Raw genomic sequence first — 14,831 nt, forward strand, 5'->3', positions numbered from 1 at the left:
TAACAAGATATTATTTCTTTGCTGTTTGTCGATTATTTAGTATATCCATTCAGCTCCTGTGTAATTGTTTTTTGCATGATACGTCTTTTCCTATTTTTGTTTTTACTTTCAACCTTTTATATTTGTTTGATCTACAGTGTATCTCATGTAGGCAGCATGTAGTCAGAGTCACAGTTTGTTTTGTATATTTTTGTTTTTCAAATCCGGTCTCACAATCTCTGCCTCTTTTTTTTAAGTTTATTTATTTATTTTCAGAGAGACACAGGCATTGCAAGTTGGGGAGGAGAAGAGAGAGAGGGAGAGAGAGAGAAACCCAAGTAGGCTCCATGGTGCCAGTGCAGAGCCTGATATGGGGCTTGGACCCATGAAGCTGTGAGATCGTGACCTGAGCCAAAACCAAGGGTCAGATGCTGAACCCACTGAGCCACCAGAGAAAGCCTTGCAATCTCTGCCTTTTTTTTTCTTTAAAATGTTGTTAACACTGATTTATTTTTGAGAGACAGAGACAGAGCATGAGTGGGGAAGGGGCAGAGAGAGAGGGAAACACAGAATCCGAAGCAGGCTCCAGGTTCTGAGCTGTCAGCACAGGCTCAAACTCATGAACCAGGAGATCATGACCTGAGCTGAAGTTGGGCGCTTAACTGAATGAGCCACCCAGGTGCCTGCAATCTCTGCCTTTTGAATGGATATTTAAGGTTGTGATGTATTGAATTTATGTCTACCATTTCAGTTACTGTTTTTTTGTATGTCTCACCATTTTTGTTCCTCTGTTTCTCCTTTACTGTTTTCTTTTGCATTAAGTCACTATTTTCTTTCGTAGCATTTTGATTCCTTTAATTGTTTTGTCAGTAAATTTTTTATTTTTGAGTTGTTGTTTTAGGGCTTACCATATATACCTTAACTTGCCAGACCTACCTCAGATTTGAATTAACTTAATTCCAGTGAGATATAGAAATTCTCCTGTTATATGGCTCTATTCCATATTCCCTCCTTTTCTGCTATAGTTATTATGCCTATTATATCATTCGTGTATGTTACAAACCCAATATGTTGTTATAGTTATTACTTTATATAATTTTGTCTCTTAAAAAAGCTGAGCCATGAAAGGAGAACAAGTGTATGCTTATAGAGTTTCTTATATTAACCTTCTTATTTCTGGTTCTCTTTATTCTTGAGGATTCGAGTTACCATCTGATATCGTTTTCTTACTCCAATACAGATTTTCACCCATTTTCTTGTATTGTCAAGTAAATTACATTTCCATAAGTTATAGGCATAACATTATAATTATATATATAGTCTTATACAACTGCTTTTTAAATCACTTAAGACAGGAGAAATATTTAGCTATACTGTATTTTATATATACTTATGTACATAATTCCCTTTACTGGTGCTTTTTGTTTTTTCATTTGAATTGCTGGCTGGAGTCAATTTCTTTTAACCTGAAGAAATTACTTTAGTATTTCTAGTAAAGTGGGTCTGCTAGCAACATCCTCTCTACGTTTTCATGTATCTAAAAATGTCTATTTTGCCTTCATTAAAAAAAAAGTTGACTAGATACAAGATTCTTGGTTGACTATTTTTTCCTTTAAGTATTCTAAACTTGGCATCCCACTGTCTTACAGCCTCCATTGTTTTGGATATGAAGTCATATGTTAATCTTATTAAGATCCCTTATTCCAACACATATTTCTCTTGCTGCTTTCAAGACTTTTGTCTCTGTCTTTCAGAATGTTTACTGTAATGTTTCCTATTGAGATTCTCTTTGTGTTTATACCCCTTGGAGTTTATTTAACTTCTTGGGTGTGTGTGTGTGTATATATATACACTTCTTGGGTGTGTATGTATATATATATATATATATATACATATATAAATGTATTTCATCAAATTTGGGAAGTTTTCAGCCATTATTCTTCAAATATTTTTTTCTGCTGCTTTCTCTCTCCTGTCTTTCTGGTAACCCATCATACTTGTGTTGGTATACTTAATAATCTACATTTTTCTGAAGTTCCTTCCATTTTCCTTCATTATTTTCTCTCTGTACTTAACATCGCATAATATCTATTGAACTACATGTTGGGAGTTCGTTTTTTATTTTGTATTATTTTTTTGTTGTTCAAATCTACTGTTGAACTTTGTTGGTGAAATTTTCATTTATTTTATTTTTAACTTTAGAATTGCCATTATATTCTTTTTATATAATTTCTATCTATTGGTAGTCTTTATTTCATGAAAAATTGTCATCACATCTTTTTTTTTTACCTCTTTCACCATGGCCTTCTTTAGCTATTTGCTTATATTTATAATAACGTCTCTGATATTTTTGTTAAAACCAATATCTGAGCCCTCTCATAAGCAGCTTTTATTTCCTGTTTTTTATTCTGTGTATGGGTTACACTTTTCTGTTTCTTTACATGTTTTGTACTTTGTTGTTCTTGTTGAATGCTGTACATTTTAGGATATTTATTGTGTCAGCTTTCGTTACTGATTTTCCTTTGTTGTGTGTTTATTTATTTGACCTTACTAGACTATTTTAGTGAAGTCTATTCTGCAATGGGAAGCCTGTGGCGATATTCCTCAAAGGGTGTAGCCTTTGGCATGGGCACACTCCCCATGAGGTTTAACATTGTTCTCTTTGATTGTCTCCCTCCCTGATCTCTCTGTTAAGCTCTGTGCTACATTTGGTATCACAACCATCTGCTAGTCAGCCCTAATTTGCCCCTGATTCCTCTGTTGTGTTCAGCGGTACCCCAGGGCATTAATTGCTCCACAGTTCTGATCCAATTAAATTTAGGCCTGAGTAGTTTGGTAGTTGGGGGGCTCGTTGTTATTTTTTCTCAAACTCAGGTAGGCTTTTATTATCTCTTTTTCCTGTGTTCTCTCTGATGAACCTGCTGGCCTGTTTTGTAACATGTTGCTCTTAATTAAAAGAATCTGAAAAAAAAGATACAAAGAACTCTCCCAGCAAGTTTGGTATAGAGGGGAATTTCCTCAACTTGATAAAGAAAACACTCTAATAGTATATCTTTATACGTTGTCAATGAATATCTGGAAATTCAAATTAAAAACAGTACTATTTATAGTTGCTTCGAAGAGAAGGAGAGAAAATGAAATTGAGTATACATTTAATAAAACATGCACAGGATCTGCATGCTGAAAATTATAAAATGATGAAAGATATCAAGGAAGACCTGAATAAATGGAGAGATATTCATGGATTGGAAGATTCATCATAACAACTACACTAATTCTTTCCAAATTGATTATAGGTACAATGAAATTCCTATCAAAATCCTTGGAAGACATTTTGTAGATATAGGCAAGCTTATTCTAAAATTTATATGGAAGGGTACAGGCCATAGAATAGCTAATAAAATTAGACAAAGAAAAATAAAGAGGGAAGAATTACTCTTTCTCATATTGTCTTACTACATTAAGTATAATAATCATAGAAATTACTCTTTCTTATATTGTCTTATTACATAGTACAGCAATCGAGAGAGTATAGGATTGATGGACCCAGAAATAGATCCACAAAAATATATTTGACTGATTTTTTACAATGGGGCAAAAGTATTTCATTGGAAAAGGGTAGTCTTTTCAGCAAATGGTAGTGCAACAACTGAACATATATATAGGCAAACAATGCAGCAGAACCCAAACCTTACACCTTGCACAAAAGTCAACTCTAAATGAAGCATATACCAAAATGTAAACTGAGAGCTACACAAATTCTAGAAAAAAATAAGAGAACAGTCTTCAGGATGTAGGGCTGAGCAAAGGATTCTTAGACTTGACACCAAAGGCCTGATTTATTAAAGGAAAGCATGATAAATTGGAGTTCATTAATATTATAAACTTGCCCTGCAATGGCCCATATCAAGATTAAAATAGAAACTATACACTGGGAAAATATATTTATAAATCACATTTCCAAGAAGAGACTTCTATGTGGAATATATGAGGAAGTCTCAGTATTCAGCCTTAAAGGAACCAAACATGCTGATTAGAAAATTGGCAAAGACATGAAGCAATGAGATAAACTTGCCAAATGGGCATATTAAGAGAGGTTCAAAATCATTAACTATCAGGGAAATGAAAATTAAAAGCACAATTAAATATCAGTAGGTTTATACTACACTAATTAATGAGAACGGCTAAAAAAAAAAAAAAAAAAAAAACGTGATTTACCAAATGCATTCAAGGGTATGGAGAAAGTGGATCACTCTTACCTTGCTTATGGCGATATAAGATGGAGAGTTTCTCGGGAAGATAATGCGTTAGTTTCTTATTAAACTAAATACGGAATTTTAATACTATAGCCATTGTACTCTTGGACATTTATCCCCAAGAAATGAAAACTTAACGTTTACACACCTGTACACAAATGTTCACAGCACCTTTATTTGTAATAGCCCCAAAATGCAGTCATCTGTCAGCAGAATAGTCAAGCAACCCGTGGTACATATATCTCATGTAATCAATACTTCTCAGCAATAAAAAGGACCAAACTATTGATTCATGTAACACTCTGGGTGAATCAGAAATTTTGCTGAGTGATAAAAAGCCAGTCACAGTAAGTTACATATTGTATGATACTATTTGGTTAATATTTTTAAATGACAATATTTAGGAATGGAGAACAAGCCAATGGATGCCTAGGAGTAGGACTGTGGTGGGAGATGAAGCATGGGTGGGAGAGAGGGAGATATGAATTTTAAATGGAATCACCAGGAATGCTTGTAATGTTGGAAATATTCAGTATGTTGACTGGCGCTGGATGTATGAAGCTACACATGTGATAAAATTGTGTGGAACTTAATACATAAATGAGTACAAGTAAAATCAGGGAAAAATGAGTAGGATAAATGTTAATCTCTAGAGTCTTATACCATAGTTTGCAAAATATTACTTTGAGGGCAAACTGAGCAAAATGTAGAAGGCCTTTCCCTGTATTATTTCTTACAACAGCAAGTGAATCTATAATTATGTCAATAAAAATTTCAATTAAAGATTATACTGTATAGGGGCACCTGGGTGGCTCAGTTGGTGAAACGTCCGACTTCAGCTCAGGTCATGATCTAACAGTTTGAGTTTGAACTTCACATCAGGCTCTGTGCTGACAGCTCAGAGCCTGGAGCCTGCTTCGGATTCTGTGTCTCCCTCTCTTTCTGCCTCCACCCCTCTCGTGCTCTGTCTCTTTCTCTCTCTCAAAAATAAGTAAACGTGGAAAAGATTATACTGAAAAACGTGGTAAATGTCAAGGAGTTGATGTTTCAAAAAGGGCAAACTGAGGCAAATATAAACATGTATTAGGATTTTGGTTCACTTTTCTATGAATAAGCACTAATGATGTTTTTATACCACAATTTGCTGTATCTTTTTGCTATGTGTATGTATCAGCTTAACACAATTCCATGGCCAGAGAAAGCTGTCCGTTGTAGATACATTTAGCTGGTATAAGAAGATTCTGTCATACACTGGGATGTGAATTCCGCAGGGATAGGGGCAGTGCACAAGTAGCAGGCTCCTATTCCTGGTGCTGGGAGGTGAGAATTGGATTGCAGACCCAATCCTCTTCTTCCTGCTGAGGTGAATGACGAGACACTGGCAGAGGCTCTAGGCTTTGAGTTGTGTCACCTTAAGTGCTGAGTCCTATAAGTAAGGTCACAGCAGATAGCCTCAAATTATTTCATTCCCTGATTTGATCAAGGTAATCAGTCCTTCCTTACTTTTCTGAAAAAGAGAAGAACCTTTCTGAAAGTAACTAACATCCACTGCATCTGCCATTTTTGATGTATGGTGTCAAGTGAAGGATTAAAAGTTCCTGGTCATTAGGAGAGATGGGAATAAAAGATCAAGTCCAAGAGTAAAAAGAAAAGACTAGAGAAAAAGATCCCAATGGTGAACAAGAGTTCATCAGTTTTAAAATATCTATGATTAATATCTTTGGGGAAAAATGTTACCAAAAATGAGAATTTCATTAAGGAAATATATCTTTAATAATAAGAATCAAATGGAAAAAAAGGATTAAAAATCAAATCAACAGAATTAGTTTCTTAATATATGGGTTTCACAGATTAGACCAGAGGAAGAGAGAAATTAGAATGTAGTTGTGGTGGATTACATTATTGCCCAAAATTCTTTACCTTTTCTGGCAATCACACCTTTTTTATTTTGTGTGATTTTACAGTTTCTTGCATTGAGGCTGAGGTAGGGTGTGTGAGTTTTGCGCCTAGAACATAAGAGGACTTGCATGTTTCCACTTTCCCTCCTCCCATCTCTGTGAGTATGTCATGGTCAGTCCAGTCTTCTTGTCCCAGTACTGACAGGTGACTTCTAAATAGAAACCATTTTCTGTGAGTTCGAGCCCCGCGTCAGGCTCTGTGCTGACAGCTCAGAGTCTGGAGCCTGTTTCAGATTCTGTGTCTCCCTCTCTCTCTGACCCTCCCCCATTTATGCTCTGTCTCTCTCTGTCTCAAAAATAAATAAATGTAAAAATAAATAAATAAATAAATAAATAAATAAATAAATAAAAAAAAAGAAACCATTAGCCAGGAGATAATGAATGACATCTTAATGCACTGAAGGAAAATCTCTGCCAGCTATAGACTAGAAAAATATTTTCCAAGTCAAGGTCAAATATAGACATTTTCAGGATTTTACTGACAATAGATTGATGCCAAAAGAAGTACCACATAGAGGACCTTAGGCCAAAGGAAAGAGATCTCAGATATATACGTAGAAATATGATGGTAAATGAAGAATAACCGAATAGGTAAACTTCAGTGAATACTGATATAAAAATAGCTCATAAAGTTTAAAATATGTGTAGAACAAAAAATACATGATAACAATCATTCAAAGAGCAATAGGGTTATGGGACACCTGGGTGGGTCAGTTGGTTAAGAGCCCGATTTTGCTCAGGTAATGATCTCATGGTTTGTGAGTTTGAGCCCTGCGTCAGATTCTTTGCTGACAGCTCAGAGCCTGGAGTCTGCTTTGGATTCTGTGTCTCCCTCTCTCCATGTCTCTCTCTCTGTCTCTGTCTCTCTCTCTCAAAAATAAACAAACATTAAAATTTTTGTCAATAAAAAACAGCAGTAGGGCTAACTATAACTAGAGTAGTCTAGCAGTATCAGTGAAATGGTAAAAAGTAGTAAATTTTTAAGAATCTTTAATTTTTTTTATTTCTAGTGTAAATCTGAAGAAGAATAAAACAAAGAATGAACTAACAAGTTGATCAGGGAGTTAAATTGACTAATAAAAACATTTCATGAGCTCACAAAGAAGTATGAAAGAAAAAGTTACATAAAGGTGGTTCAAATAAAAAGTAAATAGATGAGAAGTATAAAGTCAACTACATTAGTAATCGCATTAATTTTCTGTGGATGATGTTTACCAAGTAAGAGCCTAAAACAGTCACATAGGATTGAAAAAAAAAACCTGCTTAAAATAGACTTACTTTAAATACAATAATTCAAATGGTTGAAAGTATAAGTATGCCAAAAGTGTTCTATATAAACCTTATGAAAAAAGAGCACTATTAATCAGGCAAAGTCAAGTTTAAAGCAAGATGCGTTATTAGAGCTAGAGGGATGCTGTGTGATGATAAAGAAGTAGTGGATCCACTGGAAGATGACACAGTCCTTTATTTATGTACAATATGTAGTTTCAACATGTATAAGCTAATGGAAACATTACTGTTCCACAATCCAATGGAATTATAATTATGTAGGACCACATGAACTGGTGAGAAAACTCAAAGTGTGGCGTTATTTGTATGAGAATATTGTGGTATTTGTAATATTCCGTTTTCTAATTGATATATGAAGACCTTTTTCTTTTTGATTTACAGAAATTAATTTTCTTGACTTAGTAGTAGCTTAATAACAAAGGACTTTCGATTTGCTGATGAGCCTACAAGATTGTATTTATGTTGATTAACAATTCTTGCTGTGAAAACACCATGAAATCAACCCTTTGGGGACCAAGAATACTTTCTGGAGATTATTTATGACTTGAAAGGAGGTGTTTAGGGAAGATTGTAGAAAACTTGGAAATAGGCAAAAATGATTATTGTCTAACTTATCAGTATTATGCGAGGTGTTATATAGAATATTCCCCAAGGGTTTATCTGACTCTCTAGGGTGTGTAACTTTGATTGATTTGCTTTTCTTTGAAATAATGTATAGTTTTTAAATGATTGATAGTTATACCTATAAAAGATCCAGTAGAGATGCAAATGAGTTTTGTCTTATGATAGCATTGCAAAAAATTCTTGTCCAACAGTAGTGCAAATGAATTTTCTCCAATAGAATACAAATGCTTTGGGGCGCCTGGGTGGCCCAGTTGGTTAAGCATCGATTTCAGCTCAGGTCATGATCTCTCGGTTTGTGAGTTCGAGCCCCACGTTGGGCTCTGTGCTGTCAGCTCGGAGCCTGGAGCCTGCTTCGGATTCTGTGCCTCCCTCTCTCTCTGCCCTTTCCCCGCTCGCACTCTGTCTCCCTCTCTCTCAAAAATAAATAAAACATTAAAAAATTAAAAAAAAAAAGAAATACAAATGATTTCAGCCTAGTAGACAGTATAGTACCCATGGTTTTATTGATGTAAAGGTATTGGAAATTTCATATTTAAATTAGTAATCTATTCAGGTGTTCTTTCTTCTAGCCACTATAAATGCTTCTTTCCATGTAATTTTCTCTTAACATGAATACTTCTCTGTCTGCAGTTCTATCTTCTGCGTTGTTTGAATCATCCTTAATCCCATGCTATTTCACTCTTTAATGACTTAAAGATGTCTATGAAATCTATGGCATTTGTCTGTGTTTGTGCATGCATGTGTGTGTGTGTGTGTGTGTATAGACAAATTCATTGCAGAGATTTTACCCAATTTTAACTCTCACTAGTTAATAGAATATGAGGAATAAACCATATTAGTATCATTTCACTAAGATAAAGGTTCTACACAACACATTTGTGTTTGTGTGTCGATATGTACGTGTGACAGAACATATCATACAACAATGACATAATTGGCACAGTTCTGAAGTACATGAGGAACTTTTAATAAAACCTAGTCATAGGGTAGTTTTAATAAAAACTAATAAAAGGCAGTTTACTGGACCAGTCCTTGGAAGCATTCCTATTTCGGGAAAGATGTACGGTGGTGTAAATGCATGGCAACATTTTTCTCCCACCAAACACAACCCAAAATATCTGGCCAGAGTGCATGAGATAGCCATTTGGGGTCTCTGAAAAGTAATCATCAATAGGCGGATGAAAGAAGAGTATTAGAATTTAAAGACAACTGAACTGGTGAGATTACCGTTTTCCCCGCTGGAATTCCCTGACCTGAACTCAAGACAGCCCCAACCCCGGAAGTGAGCACTGTGGTGCAGAGAAAGTGAGTTGCAATAGAAATCTCTACTTCTTGCCTACAGAGCAGAAAAGGGAACTTTTAAAGTTCAGGAGCAGTAGGAGAAGGCCACTATATTTTTCTAATCAAGGGAGTGACCTTTTCCATCATTTTCATGAGTTCCAGGGAAGGGATATACAGGGCGTGTACGTTGGAGACTGGGAATCTTGTGGGCCATTATACAGTTCTGCCTAATACACTGTCTTAGGGTAGTTTCACAGATTAAAAAGATAATACATGTCATACAACATTTATAGTAAATGCTTAGTCAGTATTAGCTATAATTAATGTTGTTTGCCTGAAAAGCTTTTGATTGTCAATAAAAGCAGTCATCTGAAACTGAAAAGGCCTTTACATGTGAAGAAGTTATAAAGTAATTTCTTGCCAGGTTATAGGCTATATATTTTATTAATAAGATGTCATCTCAGATTTAAATATTGAAAATGCTGTGTCATTCTGATTCTTATTACTATGTGATATACTCTTTTTGAAACTTCATCTCTTCTCTCCCTTAAGAATTTTTTTGTTTTAGGGGTGCCTGGGTGGCTCAGTTGGTTCAACATCCAACTCTTGATTTTGGCTCAGGTCATGATCTCATGGTTAGTGATATCGATCCCCAAGTCAGATTCTGTGCTGATAGCACAGAGCCTAGTTGGGATATTCTCTCTCTCTCTCTCTCTCTCTCTCTCTCTCTCTGCCCCTGCCCTGCTTGCGCTCTCTCATCTCTCTCAAAATAAATAAACTTAACTTTTTTTTATTTGATCTCCTTTCATTTTACTTTAATATGTCTAGATGTGAGATTTTCAGCCATTCATCTTTTTTTTTTAATTCAAGGAAATGTATCTCCATTGTGCTTTCAAATACTTCTTCCAGTCCATTTTTCTTTGCCATTCTGAGATTCTTAATATTATATATTAATAATATTGATATTAATATCAGATCAAATTTTTATTTCCCTCTCCCTATCTCTTAGCTTTTCTTTTAAATTTTCTGTTTTTTTATCTCTACTTCTTCCTCCTCCATCTGGTTTTCCAGTGTGCCAATTTGTTCTATTCATATATCTATATATTCTATATTTTATATCTTTTATTGCTAAATATGATTTATTTACTTATTCATGTATAATTGAAGTATAGTTGACATTCAGTATTGTATTTGTTTTGGGTCACAACATAGTGATTTGTGATTTAACATTTATATACATTATGAAATGCTCAGCCCAAATGGAGTTTTTTCATTCTCCTTTGACATTGCTCATTTCTATTATATTTTTAAAATAAGCTTTGGAAGATAATTTGAAATTCTTGGCAAATCTTCAGGCCTAGGGCTGATGGCTGTTCTGAAAAGCACTGGATATGGGAAATGGTCACCAAATGACTCTGGTGGAGCGATGTTGAAAATTTCTCAGATGGAAATCTTCAGGTCACTAGATAACTATTATTTCTAAATTTATACCTAAACCCAGGCCTTTTTTTTTTTTTTTTTTTTACAAACACTAGATGTGCATAACAAGCAACTTTCTTATCTGCCCATTTGATACATAATAGGCATTTCCAACAGTAACATACCCAAAAATATAGTTCGTGATCTAGTCACAAAAACCTGCTTGATTTCATCGTAGTGTAAGCATATGGAAGACATCCGGTCCTGGTTGCCTCACAGTAATAGGGACATTAATAAACTAGGATACATCCAGAAAAGGTAAACTACAGATGGAAATTATATCATGTGAAGAAGAATTGATGAAGTGAACTTTTACATGGAATAGAATTTCTATGGAATCCTAGAAAATAGAACTAAAATCAATCAGTAGATGTTATAGAGAAATATAATGCAGTTTAAGGCAAAATTTCTGATGAATAGAGTTGTCCAAAGAATGGTTTGCCAGGCTTAATGGTGAGTATTCCACTTCCAAAACTGAGTAAAGGCTCTATTATAGTCATAAATATTGTAAAGAAGATACATGTGGCTTTCTGATTATCTCTAATACTTAATGATTCAATAGTCTTACAGTCACACTATAAGATTTTACATTGTTAAATTGATGAAGAAATTTTTATACCATTTAATTATTAGAATGAAGTAATTAATGGGGCGCCTGGGTGGCGCAGTCAGTTGAGCGTCCAACTTCGGCTCAGGTCATGATCTCACAGTCCGTGGGTTTGAGCCCCACGTCGGGCTCTGTGTTGACAGCTAGAGTCTGGAGCCTGTTTTGGATTCTCTTTTGGATTCTGTCTCTCTCTCTTTCAAAAATAAATAAAACATTAAAAAGGTTTCAGAATGTAGTAATTGATGTATGTCTGATTTATGAAAAGTTTCTTTTTTAGGGGGTTGAATTTAAATGATAAAAACACTGAAAATTACCTAATTTTAAAATGTTAAAATGTTCTCATATGAGTAGAAAATGAGATGAGTTAGACTTACATTTCAGCTTGTCACATAGAGCATTCTTTTCTGACCACACCATTCTATGTCCTTTTTTCTGGCTATCATCCGATTCCATTAGTACTTTGGGAAAAGTGGTGGACAAAACAACAGACATTATTCTGAAGGTAGCTGTACCTTGTTGCAAACAAAAACAGAGAAATGGATTGTTTTGTCTTGTTTGTCAGCTTTCTCCCCAGCATTATTAAGATATAATTGACATGTGTAAATTTAAGGTGTACAGTATAATGTGTTAGTACACGTATATATTACAAAATGTTTATGAAAACAAGGTTAGTTAGCACATTCTTTACCCCAGATATTTACCATTTTAGTGTTGTTATGATAAGAACATTAATTTCTTTCATAGCAACTTTCACATCTGAAACATTTCTTCAAAACTGAGAGACTTAGCTGACTGCCAGGGCCCCTGAAAATCAAACTTAAAAGCTCCTGCATAGCAAAAGAAACCATCAACAAGATGAAGAGGTCACCTACAGAATGGAGAACATATTTGCAAATCACATATCTGATAAGGGATTAATATCCAAAATATACTCCTACAAGGCACTAGTAAAAACAAAAAACAAACAAACTGACAAAAAAACTCCAAACAACCAGTTCAGAACTGAATAGACAGTTTTCCAAAGAAGACTAACAAATAGGCAACTGTTTGGTACTCTCTACCACTTATCAACAGGGAAATGCAAATCAAAGCCATAATGAGATATCAACTCCCACCTGTTATCAAAAAGATAAGAGAGAACAAATGCTGGTGAGGATGCATTGTTGGTGGGAATGTAAATTAATATAACTACCATGTACAACAGTATGGAAGTTCCTCAAGACTTTAAAATAGAACGACCAAATGATTCAGCAGTTTCGTTTCTGGGTGTATATCTGAAGAGATAGCTGCATGTCATGTTCATTGCAGCATCATTTACAGTAGCCAACAAATGGAAACCACCTAGTGTCCATCTACAGAGGAATGGATGAAGAAACTGTGGTATGCCTGTATATACAGTGGAATACTATCCAACCATGACAAAGAAGGAAATTCTGCCATTGGCTACAACATGGAAGGACCTTGAAGGCATTATGCTAAGTGAGATGGATCAGTCAGAGAAATACAAATGTATGATTTTGTTTATACATAGAGTCAAAAAATATTGAACTCATAGAAACTGAGTAGAGTGGTGGTTGCCAGGGGCTGAGGAGTTGAGGGGTGCTGGAAATGAAGGCATATTGGTCAAAGGGTATAAACTTTCAGTTGTAGGATGAGTAAATCCCAGGAAGCTAATGTACATGGTGGTGACTGTAGTTAACAATACACTGTTATGTACTTGAAAGTTGCTCTGAGAGTAATTAATGTTCTCACCATAATGATGCCAACAAAATGGTAATTATGTGAAAAGTTTCTTATTAGGGACTTTCAAACTATTGTCACTTGCATACTTGTTTTAAATAGGCAGATTTTTTGGAAAGTGAGAATTCATGAAATAAAAAGAGTTTAATGCATTTTGAGGATATAGAAGTAAATGATTTCAAATTCTTTTTGACAATTAATGAACTGGATGTTATCAATGAATATGGAATATTACATATATCTATGTAAAATATTACAAATGTGGATCTATCTTTAGACATGGGGTGAAAATAAAAGTAAGTACAGAATTGTTTAAACTGATTTTATTATAGGGGTGCTTTGTGATCTGTTGGTTAGGCGTCCAACTTCGGCTCAGGTCACGATACCATTGTTCCTTACCTCTAGCCCCGTGTTGGGCACTGCACTGACAGTGTAGAGGCTGCTTGGTGTTCTCTCTTTTCCTCAATCTCTCTTTCTCAACATAAATAAATAAACTTAAAAAAAATAAACTTATTTTACTATGTAAAGATCCTGACTGAAATAATAGTATTTGTATTACATTTTTATTAAAATAGTTGTACTTTTCTCTTTTTAATAATGTATATTTTATTGCAAGTTGTAATATCAAATGTGTTTTTGTTTTTTACCCATCTCTTGTCCTTTTCCTCAATAATACCATTAAATTTTTAAAAATTTTAATAAATTAGTTTATTATTCTTTAAAATATTTTAGTGTGAATTGTATGACAAACAAGCAGTCCTTGTGGTATAAAGTCTTTATTTGGGTAAAGAATGTCATAATTGCTAAGTTAAAGGACAAATTATGACCTCTCATTCTGAAAACATTGTTACTGCCAAAATCTACCGGCCCAGTGATTTTTTTTTTTAATGTTTATGAAAGTGTCCTCAACATTTTTCTTGAGGATTTTTATTTTTCTTAAGTTTTGTACCAAACTTTTTTCTTTTACATGGTATTATTGAGTTATATGTATTATAAAAGTTTAATTCTTATATAGCATCGTAAATCTTATACTTCTGGAATTCTAGAAATCAAGACAATGATTTATTTTTTCTGTCAGATCATAACACATTTACCAGAGTAGGAAATTTTCAGTAGGTGACTATTTGTACACAATTATTCCGATTTTAATTTGGCCATTGGGAGCCTCTGCCATTTTAATGTATTATTTGGTTAATTTATATATTTAAGAAGGCTGTTTCAATTTAATGTAAATCATTCTAGTGTTAAAAAATTTTTTCATTGTCTTCAATGGAGTATTTTATACTTTAGATTGCCAACCACTTTAACGGTCAAATATCCTTAAAAATTTTGTGACTGTGACATGTATAGCAGCAATGTTATATGATAAAAAAGATATGATAAATATGATAAATATATGATAAATATGATAGATAAATAATAATTAAGCACAATTTTTTTTTTCTTTTGAAATGCTAGGAATCATGCTACTGAGTTGATTTGCATCAGTTCCTAAGTGAGATTTTATTTTGGTAACAGTTCTTCTTTATGACTTGTAATGCCATGCAGTTGAATCTTGATAATAAAAAAAAGGGAAAAAATTACTACTATAACTGCAGTGCTAATAACTTGAAAAAC

At 34.1% G+C, this 14,831-nt stretch overlaps 1 protein-coding gene across 5 annotated transcripts in view; it reads left to right on the forward strand.

Annotated features, from left to right (window-relative positions):
- Window positions 1–14,831, forward strand: part of ATRNL1 (attractin like 1) — a 757,637-nt gene that overhangs the window by 313,166 nt on the left and 429,640 nt on the right. The gene's annotated exons all lie outside the window — the stretch shown is intronic.

This window comes from Panthera tigris, chromosome D2, assembly GCF_018350195.1.
Source record: "Panthera tigris isolate Pti1 chromosome D2, P.tigris_Pti1_mat1.1, whole genome shotgun sequence".
NCBI classification, from domain to species: Eukaryota; Metazoa; Chordata; class Mammalia; order Carnivora; family Felidae; genus Panthera; species Panthera tigris.